Genomic DNA, 13558 nt, shown 5'->3' with positions numbered 1-13558 from the left:
GTTTGCAGTCCTGGGGAGAGGTGAGGACAAGGAAGCTGCAGAGAGGCACGGAGCTCTGGGTCTGCTGCAGATGGATTCCCTTTGTCCAACGTGGGCTTGTGCCCAGCCCCAGCAGCTCCCCAGGGAGGCTGTGAACAGGCCTCCCCACCTCCTCTCTTTCACAAGTCCACACAAACCATCATTACCACATCTCTCAAGCCCACACAAATACCACATCCACATGCCCTCAGATCCATACCACTCAGCTCACAGGCCAGCCCCCACACAGCTCAGGCCTGCAAGCACATACTTGTCCCCGCTCCACACACACACACACACTTCACTGTGCGGAATAAACACAGACCCTGTAGGCTCTGGGAGGGCGGCGAGGGGTTGGGAGTGGGAGCTGGTGTTTTCCCTATGGCAGCCAGAACTAAAGGCTACCTGACTTTAGATAGAAAGATTGTTTATCATCTATCTATCCATCCATCCATCTATCTATGATTAATGAAAAAGAAAGTGAAAGTCACTCAGTTGTGTCCAACTCTTTGCGACCCCATGGACTGCAGCCCACCAGGCTCCTGTGTCCATGGAATTCTCCAGGCAAGAATACTGGAGTGGGTAGCCATTCCCTTGTCCAGGCGATCTTCCTGACCCAGGGATGGAACCTGTGTCTTCTACATTGCAGGCAGTTTCTTTACCGTCTGAGCCACCAGGGAAGCCCATCTATGTTTAATAGATCTTTTTTAGTTCTGGAAAAGGCAAAAGCTTTGGAGCTCCCGGTCGCTGTAGGTCCAGGGAATCTAGAAGGAGCTTGACAGTGGCCAGGGTGGAAAGGTTACAAGCAGGTGAGCAGCCGGCTAGATAAATAGGGCTAAATGGAATCTCTCCCCACCCTCCCAACCATCTGAAGGAGGGGAACACTAATCTGTGGTTCTAAAAGATAGAAAAACACCAACTGCTAGCAAGATAATCCAATTTCCTTTTTCCCTGGCTCTGAAGGGGACTGCCCCAGCCCTCCTGCTCCAACTTCACGCTGAGTTTCAGTCTGGCTAGAACTCTCTACCCCTGCAGCAGAATTCATATCAAAGCCTCAGCCCCCCAGGGTTCATTAGGAGGCATTTATTTCTGCATATTCTTGGAGAGCAGGAGGCAGGATAACTTATTCGCAATGCAAATTGCTTGGCTGTAATTTCAACTCTCCCTCCCTTCTCACAGGGAGATTTTGCAGGTCATTAAAAATATATGATTGCTTCCAAAATAGCAGGGAGAGCCGCTCTGCTGGGCTGGATCAGGTGCTGGTGCTGGAAGGCCCCTGAATGATGTGGCGTGGATGCCAGGCCCTCGCTCCTGTTCCAGCCTCTAGGCCCCAGTCTCAGCGATGGTGGCCCAGGTGGGACGCAGACCCACTCTGTCTTCACTTCTGTCTTGCCTTTTAAGTGCTGTGGGGCATCCGAGCTCTCAGTTTCCTCCTTTATAAAAAGAGGAATAAATAAGCACCTGGACCCAGAGCACATGGTTCGGAGTAGCTCTTTGGGCTAGGCCCTTCCCTACCCCATTGCTGTCAGGCTCAATGACCCCTTTGTTCATTCCATTGCCTTCCCCAATGTGGGTTCCTGGGACCCAGGAAAGGAACTGTTGCTTGGATCTTCTGGTCATGATGAGGGTTTCACTTGGTGTTTACAGAGTTGCTGTGAGAATTCAAAAGCCCCACAAGTCTCTAGGGCTTTGCCTTCACCCCAGTTGATCCCATAGACTTTGGTCAGTTACAGGGAAAGGGAGATCTAAGAGATATGAAAATTGCTCAAAGCCATTGTTTCTGTATAAAAGCAAGAGATTTTAGCCAGGCAGGCAGGAAGCCACTCCTGCACGAGTCTGAGGCACTGACCTGCGATCTCCTGGCAGGATGGAGATCTCTTTAGTCCTAGTCCCCCTGAATCTCATTTGCTCTAGCCTTGAACTGCAGGTCTAAGAGATGCCCTGCTTGGGACTTACTGGTCCAGTAGGTAAAAATTTGCCTTGCAATGCAGGGGTCACTGGTTCAATTCCTGGTCTGGCAACTAAGATCCCAAATGCCTTAGAGCAACTGAGCCCGTGAGCCACAACTAGAGAGTCTGTGGGCCACCAATGAAGATCCCATCCCGCATGCCGCAACTAAGACTCGAGACAGCCAAACAAATAATAAATATTTTTAAATGTCCTGCTTATACATGTGTGCTAAGTCACTTCAGTTGTGTCCTGCTCTTTGTGACCCTACGGACCATAGCCTGCCAGTCTCCTCTGTCCATGGAATTATCCAGGCAAGAATACTGGAGTGGGTTGCTATGTCTTCCTCCAGGGGATCTTTCCAGCCCAGAGATCGAACCTGCTTCTCTTAATATCTCTGGTCTCTTAGGTCTCCTGCATTAGCAGGCGGATTCTTTACCCCTAGTGCTACTTGGGAAGTCCCACTCTGCCTAAGTAATGATAAAGTTAGTTCATGGATCTGGACTCACAGAATGGAGGCTGACCCAAGGCCCAGCTCAAGCCAGGAGTTTCAACCCTAAATCAACCTGCACTTAACAGGAAACACCTTTCCATCAAGGCAAGCTATCACCAATCACAACCCTAGTTCAGCTTCAGCTGGCTCACCTTACCCTGGAAAATCAGGCCTGAGCCTTATAAAGAAATCCCCCAACCTCCCAGCCAGTCATGCCCTATTTCCAAGTCACTCCTTTGTTGCCTCTAATAGACTAAAGCCTCACTCTTGACCAAAATCCCTTGAGAAGAGCACTGTATTCCTCCAAGGCATGGGTTGTTTTCCCTTGAATAAAGGACATCAAACTCATTACTAACTTGTTTTAGTTTTGTCATTTGACAATAATATGCGCATAATCCTTGAGAAGCACAGCTATATAATTCTTAGAGGAAAGTCATGTATTTTGAAAGTTTTAAATTATCTTTTAAATTCAGATTTAAAAGATATCTGGGAAAACAGTTTGGCAATGTCTCAAAATGTCAAACAGAGTTGATTTGACCCAGTATTTCCACTCCTACGTCTATAACTTAAGGAAATGAAAACACAGGGCCCCTGAAAACTTGCATGTGAATGTTCATGGCGGCGTTACTCATAATTGCCAAAAAAGGGAAAACAATCCAAATGTCCATCAAAGAATGAATGGATAAATAAAACATGAGTCTCTCTCCTCTCTAGACGCTTTCCCCCATACACACCTGCCTGCATTCAGCATTTAATTTCAACCATTTGATGAAAAAATCAGTCTTCTCCACATAAAGGGTTTGGAGCCAGGTTCTCTCCAGGAGCCTGAGAGGAGAGGCCACCTTCCCTCCTCTAAAGTCCTCCCTCCTCCACATACATCTTCTGCTTTAGCATCTTCACCTTTTTGCATTTCTGGAAGCCTTCCGTGCCTTTGTGCATCCTCATCATGGAATGCTTTCTCTTGCATCTCTGCCCATGGACCACCTACTGGTCTTCCAGAGCCTTTCCCTGGAACCACTTGGTTACTGCCTCATCCTGGGTTGGGAAGCAGCACAGGCCCCGTGGGACTGAGCTCTTTGGGTGCAGAGACTGTGGCTCACTCCCCTGAATTCTGGTGGGATGCAGGACATATGGTGGGTCTCTAGTAATGATGGGAAGAAAAGGGAAAAAAGAGGTAGAGTGACAAGAAGGAGAAGGAAGATCATTTTTGTATTATATCTGTTTTTATATAATGATATTTAAAAAGAAAAGGAATTAGTTACAAAAGGTCTCTGATTTCTTCCATGTAATTTTTTGTTAGTATCTAATTTAATTCATTAATTAAGTGGAAAAGGAGAAAGACATATTTTACATCCTAATGAACAGATTTGAGAATTTTAAAAACAGTTATCTTTTATAGATAATATTCATTTCTTCCCTATAAAAAATCATTTTTTCTCCCTTAGAATCACCTTGACCCTTACTGAATAAGGGCTGAATATGGAGCTTCTTTGTTCAAGTGGAAAGCGCACACACAATTGTTGCCTTTCAAATCAGAAGTGGCTTAACTTCTTTGTTTTGGTCCAAACCCATCCCCCTCAACACTCCCTGTGTACAAATGCATCAAATTTGTGGACTTCAAAGGGCGTTCCACATGAGTGCTGGAGATATGGGGGTTCGGGAGGTGGGAATGGCCCCTCTTTATTAGTTAGCATTTACTAAGCCTTTATAATCATTAACTAGTTTGAGTTTTGGAGTAATTCTTTTTTAAATTTTATTGTAATTGATTTACTCTGTTGTGTTCATTTCTGCTGTGCAGCAGTGACTCACTTATACACATAGATATCCTTTTTCATATTGATGGAATAATTCTTGCAGACATTGATGAGAACTGTCTGAACATAGGAGGGTGGAAACTGATCTGCTGACTGGTAGATGTGGTCCTGTCCCTATGCAGGTCCCTTTATGAGACACGTTTCAGAACTGGGGGCTGTATGGCTCAGAGGAAAAAAATGTTGAAATGATTTCTTGCCCTGACTCTGTCATTAACCAGCTGTGTGACCTTGGCTGCAGCCTCAGCTGTACTACGGCTGGCTTCAATCAGGGAAAGCAAATAGGTAGCACATGTGCCATGACTGGTGCCCTCCTGTCACCAGGGCAGACATCGTTAATCAATCCCAGCCTATCTCCTGAGCCTGGACAGGCTTCATAATCCCATGTGCCTACAATTGAGCTGATTGTTGCAGCTTATTTACCATGCCTGGCCTAAATGATCTCTTGCCTGTCCCTTCCAAGGCTAACATTCAATAATGTTAAGTATTATAGCTATTCCTTTTGTTGTGGCAACCACCACCAACAGACTCTACAAAATTGTGCTATTCCATTCCAAGGATCACAAAGAATTTCCCTCCTCAAAATACTCCTGAGAAACAGGAAAATAAGCATTCCATCCTAACCGTCCCAGAGGTTGAGTCTGCATGAAGCCAAGGAGGGTGGCCTGGATACTCTAAAATAAGTTCCAAGCAGGGCTGAAAGCAAAGGCAGCCACAGCAAATACTTCTTCTTCCTTCAGCATTGAGGGCTGGGAGCCAGTCCTTCTATCCAAAGGGAATTCCTATAGGAGTTAATGAGAATTTGGCATTAAAATGAATAGGTTGCTCTCATTCACTGCTGGTGGAAATGTAAAATGGTGCTACTGCTTTGGAAGACAGTCTGGCAGTTCCTCAAAATGTTAAATACAGAGTTACCACATGACCCAGCAATTCTACTCCTAGGTATATACCCAAGAGAAATAGACACATACATCCACATAAAAACTTGTACACGAATGTTCATAGTAGCACTGTTGATAATAGCTAAAAAGTAGAAGCAATCAAAATGTCCATCAGCTGATGAATACATAAATACAAAATGTGCTATATCCATAGATGGAATATTATTCAACTATAAAAAGGAATTAAGTATATACATGCATGAACCTTGAAAACCTCATACTAAGTGAAAGAAGCTAGTCACAAAACACCACAAACTGTGTGATTTCATTTATATGAAATATCCAGAATAGATAGATCTACAAAGAAAGATTAGTGGTTGCCTACGGTTGAGGGGGCTGGAGGGTTTGGGGGTGATGGTTAAGGGCTACAAGGTTTTGGGGTGATGAAAATGTACTAAAATGGACTGTGGTGTTGGTTGCCCAACACTGTCAATGTGCCAAAAGCCATTGAATTGTACGCTTTAAATGAGTGGATTGTATGGTACGTGGATTGTATCCAAAAAAGCTGTTAAAAAGCAAAGCTGTCATATTAAAAACTTTAAAAATAAAATTAGCAGCTTCCAGTTTTGAGGAAATCTTCATGTGGCAAGTTAAAGATTGTGTTTGTACGTTGATGTGTTTATGCGTCCTAACAGTGATAATAGAATGAAGTGAAGTGAAAGTCGCTCACTGGTGTCTGACTCTTTGCGACCCCATGGACTATACAGTCCATGGAATTCTCCTGGTCAGAATACTGGAGAGAACCCCTTTCCCTTCTCCAGGGGTTCTTTCCAACCCAGGGACTGAACCCAGGTCTCCCGCATTGCAGGCGGATTCTTCACCAGCTGAGCCACAAGGGAAGCCCAAGAATACTGGAGTGGGTAACCTATCTCTTCTCCAGGGGATCTTCCTGACCCAGGAATGGAATTGGGGTCATCTGCATTGCAGGAGGATTCTTTACCAACTGAGGCACCAGGAAAGCCCAATAATAGAATAGCGTCCTACAAAATGTCCTATGATCTTCCAGTAATTAACATGGCTAGATACTATTCTGATTTTTTAAGGCTTGACTAATGGGTCCCAATCCATACCCAGTGCCTTTCATTTACTGACAAGAAACAAGAAATATATATATATTTAACCCCCAACATCATGCCTGTCTCCTCCTTATAAGACTTTAACCCCTCTCCTTGGCTTGTAAGATAAAGTCAGAACATATGCAGCTCTCAACAAGCTGCCCTTCCTCAGCAAAGTAGGGTATCTCCTGTGGAGAAAGCAATGGCACCCCACTCCAATACTCTTGCCTGGAAAATCTCATGGACGGAGGAGCCTGGTGGGCTGCAGTCCATGGGGTCTTTAAGAGTAGGACACAACTGAGCAACTTCACTCTCACTTTTCACTTTCATGCATTGGAGAAGGAAATGGCAACCCACTCCAGTGTTCTTGCCTGGAAAATCTCAGGGACGGGGGAGCCTGGTGGGCTGCTGTCTATAGGGTTTCACAGAGTCGGACACGACTGAAGCGACTTAGAAGCAGCAGCAGCAGCAGCAGGGCATCTCTTGATGCCTTCTCTAACACCCTTGGTTCTCTCATCATTCAGAATGGCGCACCCTTGCTCTGCAGTCCACCTGAGCAATTCTACACCTTCGTGCCTTCAGAGATGAGATTCCCCCGTCCTTTACACCTTGCTCCATTCACCCTGTTGTTCCTTATCTGGTAAAATGCAACTCACTTCTTAGGAAACGAAGCCTTCTCTGGATCTCCCGACAACCAACTTGTGCCCATAACTGTGTACAGATCTCATCGCTAACACATGCTTTATGGACTTGTCTGCCTCCTCCCCATCAAGGGCAGGGGTGATGTTGTGGAGACTTATGAAATCCCAGGGCTTAGCAGCATGCCTGACACAGAGTGGGCCTTCAGAGCACAGGCAGACTGATAACACTTGATGGCCCTGAGCTCGTGACAGTGAAAGTGCATTATCTGAGTAGATAATGTGCTGGGTTTTTTCTTTTGGAATGGAGGAGAGGCAACCTAATTCAAGCATAAACAGAACCTTTGAGAGTTCATTTTTGTTCCAGTGATCTCTGATAACTTTTTTCTGCAAAAATACAGTTGTGTGAAATTATAGACACATTACCCACCCTGATAGCTCAATTGGTAAAGTATCCGCCTGCAATGCAGGAGACCCCGGTTGATTCCTGGGTCAGGAAGATCCCCTGGAGAACGGATAGGCTACCCACTCCAGTATTCTTGGGCTTCCCTTGTAGCTCAGCTGGTAAAGAATCCGCCTGCAATGTGAGAGACCTGGGTTTGATTCCTGGGTTGGGAAGATCTCCTGGAGAAGGGAAAGGCTACCCACTCCAGTATTCTGGCCTGGAGAATTCCATGGACTGTATAGTCCATGGGGTCCCAAAGAGTTGAACACCACTAAGCAATTGCCGGGAGAAATATCAATAACCTCAGATATGCAGATGACACCACCCTTATGGCAGAAAGTGAAGAGGAACTCAAAAGCCTCTTGATGAAAGTGAAAGTGGAGAGTGCAAAAGTTGGCTTAAAGCTCAACATTCAGAAAACGAAGATCATGGCATCCAGTCCCATCACTTCATGGGAAATAGATAGGGAAACAGTGGAAACAGTGTCAGACTTTATTTTTCTGGGCTCCAAAATCACTACAGATGGTGACTGCAGCCATGAAATTAAAAGGCACTTACTCTTTGGAAGGAAAGTTATGACCAACCTAGATAGCATATTCAAAAGCAGAGACATTACTTTGCCAACAAAGGTTCATCTAGTCAAGGCTATGGTTTTTCCTGTGGTCATGTATGGATGTGAGAGTTGGACTGTGAAGAAGGCTGAGCGCCGAAGAATTGATGGTTTTGAACTGTGGTGTTGGAGAAGACTCTTGAGAGTCCCTTGGACTGCAAGGAGATCCAACCAGTCCAGAGATGAGCCCTGGGATTTCTTTGGAAGGAATGATGCTAAAGCTGAAACTCCAGTACTTTGGCCACCTCATGCGAAGAGTTGACTCATTGGAAAAGACTCTGATGCTGGGAGGGATTGGGGGCAGGAGGAGAAGGGGACGACAGAGGATGAGATGGCTGGATGGCATCACTGACTCAATGGACGTGAGTCTGAGTGAACTCTGGGAGTTGGTGATGGACAGGGAGGCCTGGCATGCTGCGATTCATGGGGTCGCAAAGAGTTGGACATGACTGAGTGACTGATCTGATCTGATCTGATCTGAAGCGACTTTCACTTTCACACACCTAGTTAAGGATGTCTCCTCCTTTTGACATGGTTTGTGGAAGGTGGAGAAGACAGTCCAGCTTCTCTGGGCCTAATTCTGACCAGTGAGGAGGAAGTGGTTGGAGAAGTAATGGAAACTTGAGAGAAAACCCCCATATGGACATTGACTCACCACCACAGTGGGTAGTGTAAATGTTCTGCCACGTCTGTGCTGTGTGGCACCCCTGGCAGCTAACCCCAGGGCATGTATAGTTGTAAGTTTTGTGTGTACTGCTGTGCTAATTGCATACATGTGAAATCACTCGAGGGTTTTATACACACACATGTATATGTATTATATATATATATACACACACACACACAATATCTATATAGCCCTTGTGTGATTTTAAATTCATCTCCAGGCAACAACACTGGAGTGGGTAGCCATTCCCTTCTCTTCGGGATATTCCCAACCCAGGGATTGAACATGGGTTTCCTGCATTGCAGGCAGATTTTTTTTTTTTTTTTTTTTTACCATCTAAGCCACCAGGGAAACCCAATAAATATTTATATTTATTAACGTGTATATGGAGAAGGCAATGGCACCCCACTCCAGTACTCTTGCCTGGATAATCCCATGGATGGAGGAGCCTGGTAGGCTGCAGTCCATGGGGTCGCTAAGAGTCAGACACGACTGAGCGACTTCACTTTCACTTTCCACTTTCATGCATTGGAGAAGGAAATGGCAACCCACTCCAGTGTTCTTGCCTGGAGAATCCCAGGGCCGGGGGAGCCTGGTGGGCTGCCGTCTCTGGTGTCGCACAGAGTCGGACACGACTGAAGCGACTTAGCAGCAGCAGCAGCAACATGTATATAATCATATAGTAATGTTCAGTTCAGTTCAGTTGCTCAGTCGTGTCCGACTATTTGCGACCCCGTGAATTGCAGCACGCCAGGCCTCCCTGTCCATCACCAACTCCTGGAGTTCACTCAGACTCTTACGTTATTGTACATTTAAAGTTTTTCCCCAGGAGTTTATTGGGGTATAGTTGCTTTACAGTGTTGTGTTAGTTTCTGTGGTACAACAAAGTGAATCAATTACACATATACATGTATCTACTCTTTTTTCAGTTTCTTTCCCCTTATCGGTCATTTCAGAGCATTTTTATAGAGTTGCTTGTGCTATACAGTAGGTTTTATTAGTCATCTGTTTTATATATAGAAGTGTGTACATGTCTATCTCAGTCTCCCAATTGATCCTCCCCATCTCCCCTCCTCTCTCCATAACCAGAAGTTTGTTTTTTAATCTGTGACTCTATTCTATTTCTTCCCAGCAGTTTAAAGAGCCTTTCTCTGTGTTGCTACTCCCTTCCCACTCTGCTTTCCAATTTGGGGATAACTGATCTAACTAAGCACAATTCCAGGAAGCAGAGTTCCTTCTCCCAACTTGAGGATGAGAAGAATAAGTTCAGTGAGTTGAAGGAATCACCCAAGCCCCACAGCTGGGGAATGACAGACCCATTCCCCCAACCCCTCCTAGATAAAGTCTCCTGCTCACTCTACTTAGTCAGGCTGCAGGGAAGGGTGCTGGGACAGGGGCAAGAGATGAGTGAGAAGAGTCTGAGAAATCAGAAGGGCATCTACAAGTTGTCCAGAGCCAGAAATGCCATTTAATCATTTAGGAACAAATAGGAACTGATCCTCATTCCCCTTTTAAAATATTAAAACAGGCAAGAATAAGTTTTTTTCATGAAGCCTCTCCGCTTCATACAATTTCAGGGTTTGAAACCTTATACACAGCCTGCAAGGTCTGATGGAAAAGCCGCCTTCTGTGGTGTATATACAAAATAAGTGATGGCCCCATAAAACATGGATTTCTTTAATCTGTTGAGGGAGCAGCCCGACAAGACACCGTGAGGGCACAGCTGTGTTTACTCCAGGGTCACCTAGTGTTATTTATAATAAATGCTTTCGCTTTTGCTCTCTGGTGACCACCTTCCCCTTCCCAGGATATGAAGTATGTTACTGCAGAACCAGACGCTGTTAATGGGCCCACATGGCTATGAACACACCAGCCGGTCCAAACTTTATAGCATCCATCACGGGACACCGGGCTCCTTATTAAAGAGCGAGCTTTTACAGCATTTTCCAGAGCACCATATTTTCTAGACCCAACCCGCAGGGAGACCGCTACAGGGAGTGGTATTGCATTATAGGCCGTTAGATGGGGTCTGGGCCTCGGCAGTCAGGCAAGAAAATCATCGAATGGTATTTATGATGTGTGGTCCCGTGTTGACGTGGTGCTAAGGGCCATATGAGGAAAGGTAGACCGTCTCGAGGCTTTTCCCTTAGGAGCTTCCATTTGGAAAGTGAACACTGAAGCATACGTAAAAATTATGACCCAATTCACCATGTACAGTGTGGAGCAAAAATGTAATTAACTTTGATTTATTGCGTGTAGTACAAACCTCGATCTACTCAACCTTTCTGGGCCACCAGAAGTTCTTTTTTGTTTCAGTCATTTAATATCTTATAGATCGGTCTTGGGCCCCCTTTCCTATTTAGGAAGCAGAGTTTACCAATTATAATCTTATCTTTCTTTGATGGCCAAGGATCTTGCGGTGTCAGACTGATGTTTGTACATGTTCTTTTGCTCCCTGAACTCCGTGGTGGACTGGGGATTAAGGCGACTGGCTTTGATGTCAAAACCTGGCTCCGTTGCCTATGGCTCCCTTGCTTAACTCAACAAGCTGGGTGGTCTGGGGCAAGCTGTGTCGCCAGGCTGAGCTTCTGAGCCTTAGTGTTCTCATCTGTGAAATGGAACTGATAGTAGTTCCTTGGCTAGGATTAGAGATGATGAGTGTAGATCCTTAATCATAGTATCTGCTACCTTTGTTGTTCATTCACTAGGCTGTGTCCAATTCTTTCTGTCCCCATGGACTCCAGCATGCCAGGCTCCCCTGTCCTTCACTGTCTCCCGGAGGTTGCTCAAATTCATGTTCATTGAGTCGGTGCTGCTATGTAACCATCTCATCCTCTGCTGCCCTCTTCTCTTTTTGCCTTCAATCTACTACACAAGAAGCACCAAACAAATCAGAGTTCTTATCCATTGTGTCAGGATAGGATGGAATGCGAATAGAGCTCAGATAGATCTCTCCTACCCTAGAAATATTGACTGCTGGTAGTGAATACTATTATGCCTGCCCAGATCCCCTCCTTAGGGTTTGGCCACCTGTCCTTAGCAGCTGGGAACATCAGCTGCTGACCATTCACAGTTGTGTTCTTGGCTGGATACGGCCCATAGCCAGCAGGCACTGTCTGGCCCAAGGTTATACTCCCTCCCAGGCTGGATGACCTAGAGACAAAAATTCAGTCCCATTGCCTCAGTTTGGTACAATTTTGAAGGGCTGCCCCGGCTCCTGAGTTGCCTGTTGGATCAGCTAAGGCCTCAGATGCAGGTCAGTGTCTCCTTCTGCTGTGAGTTTACCCCTTTTACAGGTGCACTTGCTGAGTGCTCTCCCCAGGAAACCTGCGGCCCCCAACTTTTCTAGTTGAGAGTCTATCTCAATCTAAGATCTTGCTTGAAAGTACATTGTTGATTTAAATTTTTCTTGAGATTTGTATGTTTCTCTTAAAAGTGATAAGCAGAAAAAAATATTAGTAAATTGTATTTTCTGGTTATTTAGGTCTCAGTTATCTGTATTTGTTTCCTATTGCTACTGTAACAAATCATATCACCATCAATTTAGTGGCTTAAGACAGCACACATTTATTATTTTAAATTCTATAGTCTGTAAGTCTGAAGTGGGTCTCACCAGGCTAAAATCAAGGTCTCAGCAGGACTCTGTTCCTTTTCAGAGGCTCTAGGGGAGAATCTATCTCCTTGATCTTTCCAGTTTCTAGAAGCTGCCCAGGTTCCTTGGCTCTTGGCCTTCTTCCTCTATTTTCAGGGCCAGCAGTAATGGATCTACTTAAATTTGACATCACTCTGACCTCCTCTTCTGCCTGTCTTACACTTTTAAGGACCTTGGGATAACATTTAGGCCTACCTGGTTAATCCAGGGTTATCTCCCTATTTTAAAGTCAACTGATTAGCAACCTTAATTCCATCCGAAACTTTAATTCCCCTTTGTCATGTAATGTAACATATTCACAGGTTCCTGGATTAGGATGTGGACATCTTTAGAGGGTCATTATTCTGTCTACCACACCAATCAAAGTTTTACTGTTTAACTTGATAAGACAAATGGGAAGCAGAGCAAAGTGAGCCAAGATGGACTTACTTGGGCAATTACAATGTGTATACATTTTGTCGTCTGGGATGTTTCAAGGTTACGAACATCTGGGAAGCACAGTCTGGTGAGAGGGGGAGCTTTGGGAGGAAGTGGGCAGTAGCATAGGCAAAACTAAAAGTGACAAAAGCTTGAAGGTACCCAACTTATGCAATGCAAAAAACTAGAAGGTTGTGCTTTGAATATATTTGAAAGGAGAGTCTGATGTAATGGCTAAGCCCAGTTATGTCTTTGGGCTATGTTAGCTATCCTGACTTATCAAGAGTTGGAGGCCGAGAAAGGCTATGGAAGGATGGTACACTTTGTCTGACATGAAACTGATTGTCACATGGCCAGCCACATGAAGAAATCTTGTCTAAATTTAACCAGCACTGTTTGGGATCAAATGCAACACCAGATTTCTAGCAATTGGGAGGCATTTAAATTCAGGGTAGTTCCATCAGTGAGAGAATTGCTGACTTCCAATACTCTTATTTGTGTCTTTAGAGCCCAAGACTCTCTAGTTACTATTAGTAACTGCCATCTCTGGCTTATTGTTGTTCAGTCACTTAGTCATGTCCTACTCTTTGTGACCCCATGGACTGCAGCATGCCAGGCTTCCCTGTCCTTCACCATCTCCTGGAGTTTGCTCAAACTCATATCCATTGAGTTGGTGATGCCATCCAACTATCTCATCCTCTGTCATCCCCTTCTCCTGCTGCCTTCAACCTTCAACCACCTTCAACAGCATCAGGGTCTTTTCTAATGAGTCGGCTCTTGGCATCAGGTGGCCAAAGTATTGGAGCTTCAGCTTCAGCATCAGTCCTTCCAATGAATATTCAGGCTTGATTTCCTTTAGGATTG

General features: G+C 45.0%; 1 long non-coding RNA gene across 1 annotated transcript; it reads right to left on the bottom strand.

The window, feature by feature from the left end:
• Nucleotides 1-1034: 1034 nt before the first annotated feature.
• Nucleotides 1035-2052, bottom strand: LOC123331985. The gene is made up of 2 exons (XR_006548786.1): nt 1868-2052; nt 1035-1451 (listed from the first exon to the last, which is right to left on the bottom strand). It is a non-coding gene; the product is annotated as an uncharacterized LOC123331985 (long non-coding RNA).
• Between the last annotated feature and the right edge of the window lie 11506 nt (nt 2053-13558).

The sequence above is a fragment of the Bubalus bubalis genome, chromosome 2, assembly GCF_019923935.1.
Source record: "Bubalus bubalis isolate 160015118507 breed Murrah chromosome 2, NDDB_SH_1, whole genome shotgun sequence".
In the NCBI taxonomy this organism is placed as follows: Eukaryota; Metazoa; Chordata; class Mammalia; order Artiodactyla; family Bovidae; genus Bubalus; species Bubalus bubalis.
Note: the sequence above shows the minus strand (reverse complement) of the source record. Positions and strands in the feature narration are given on the sequence as shown.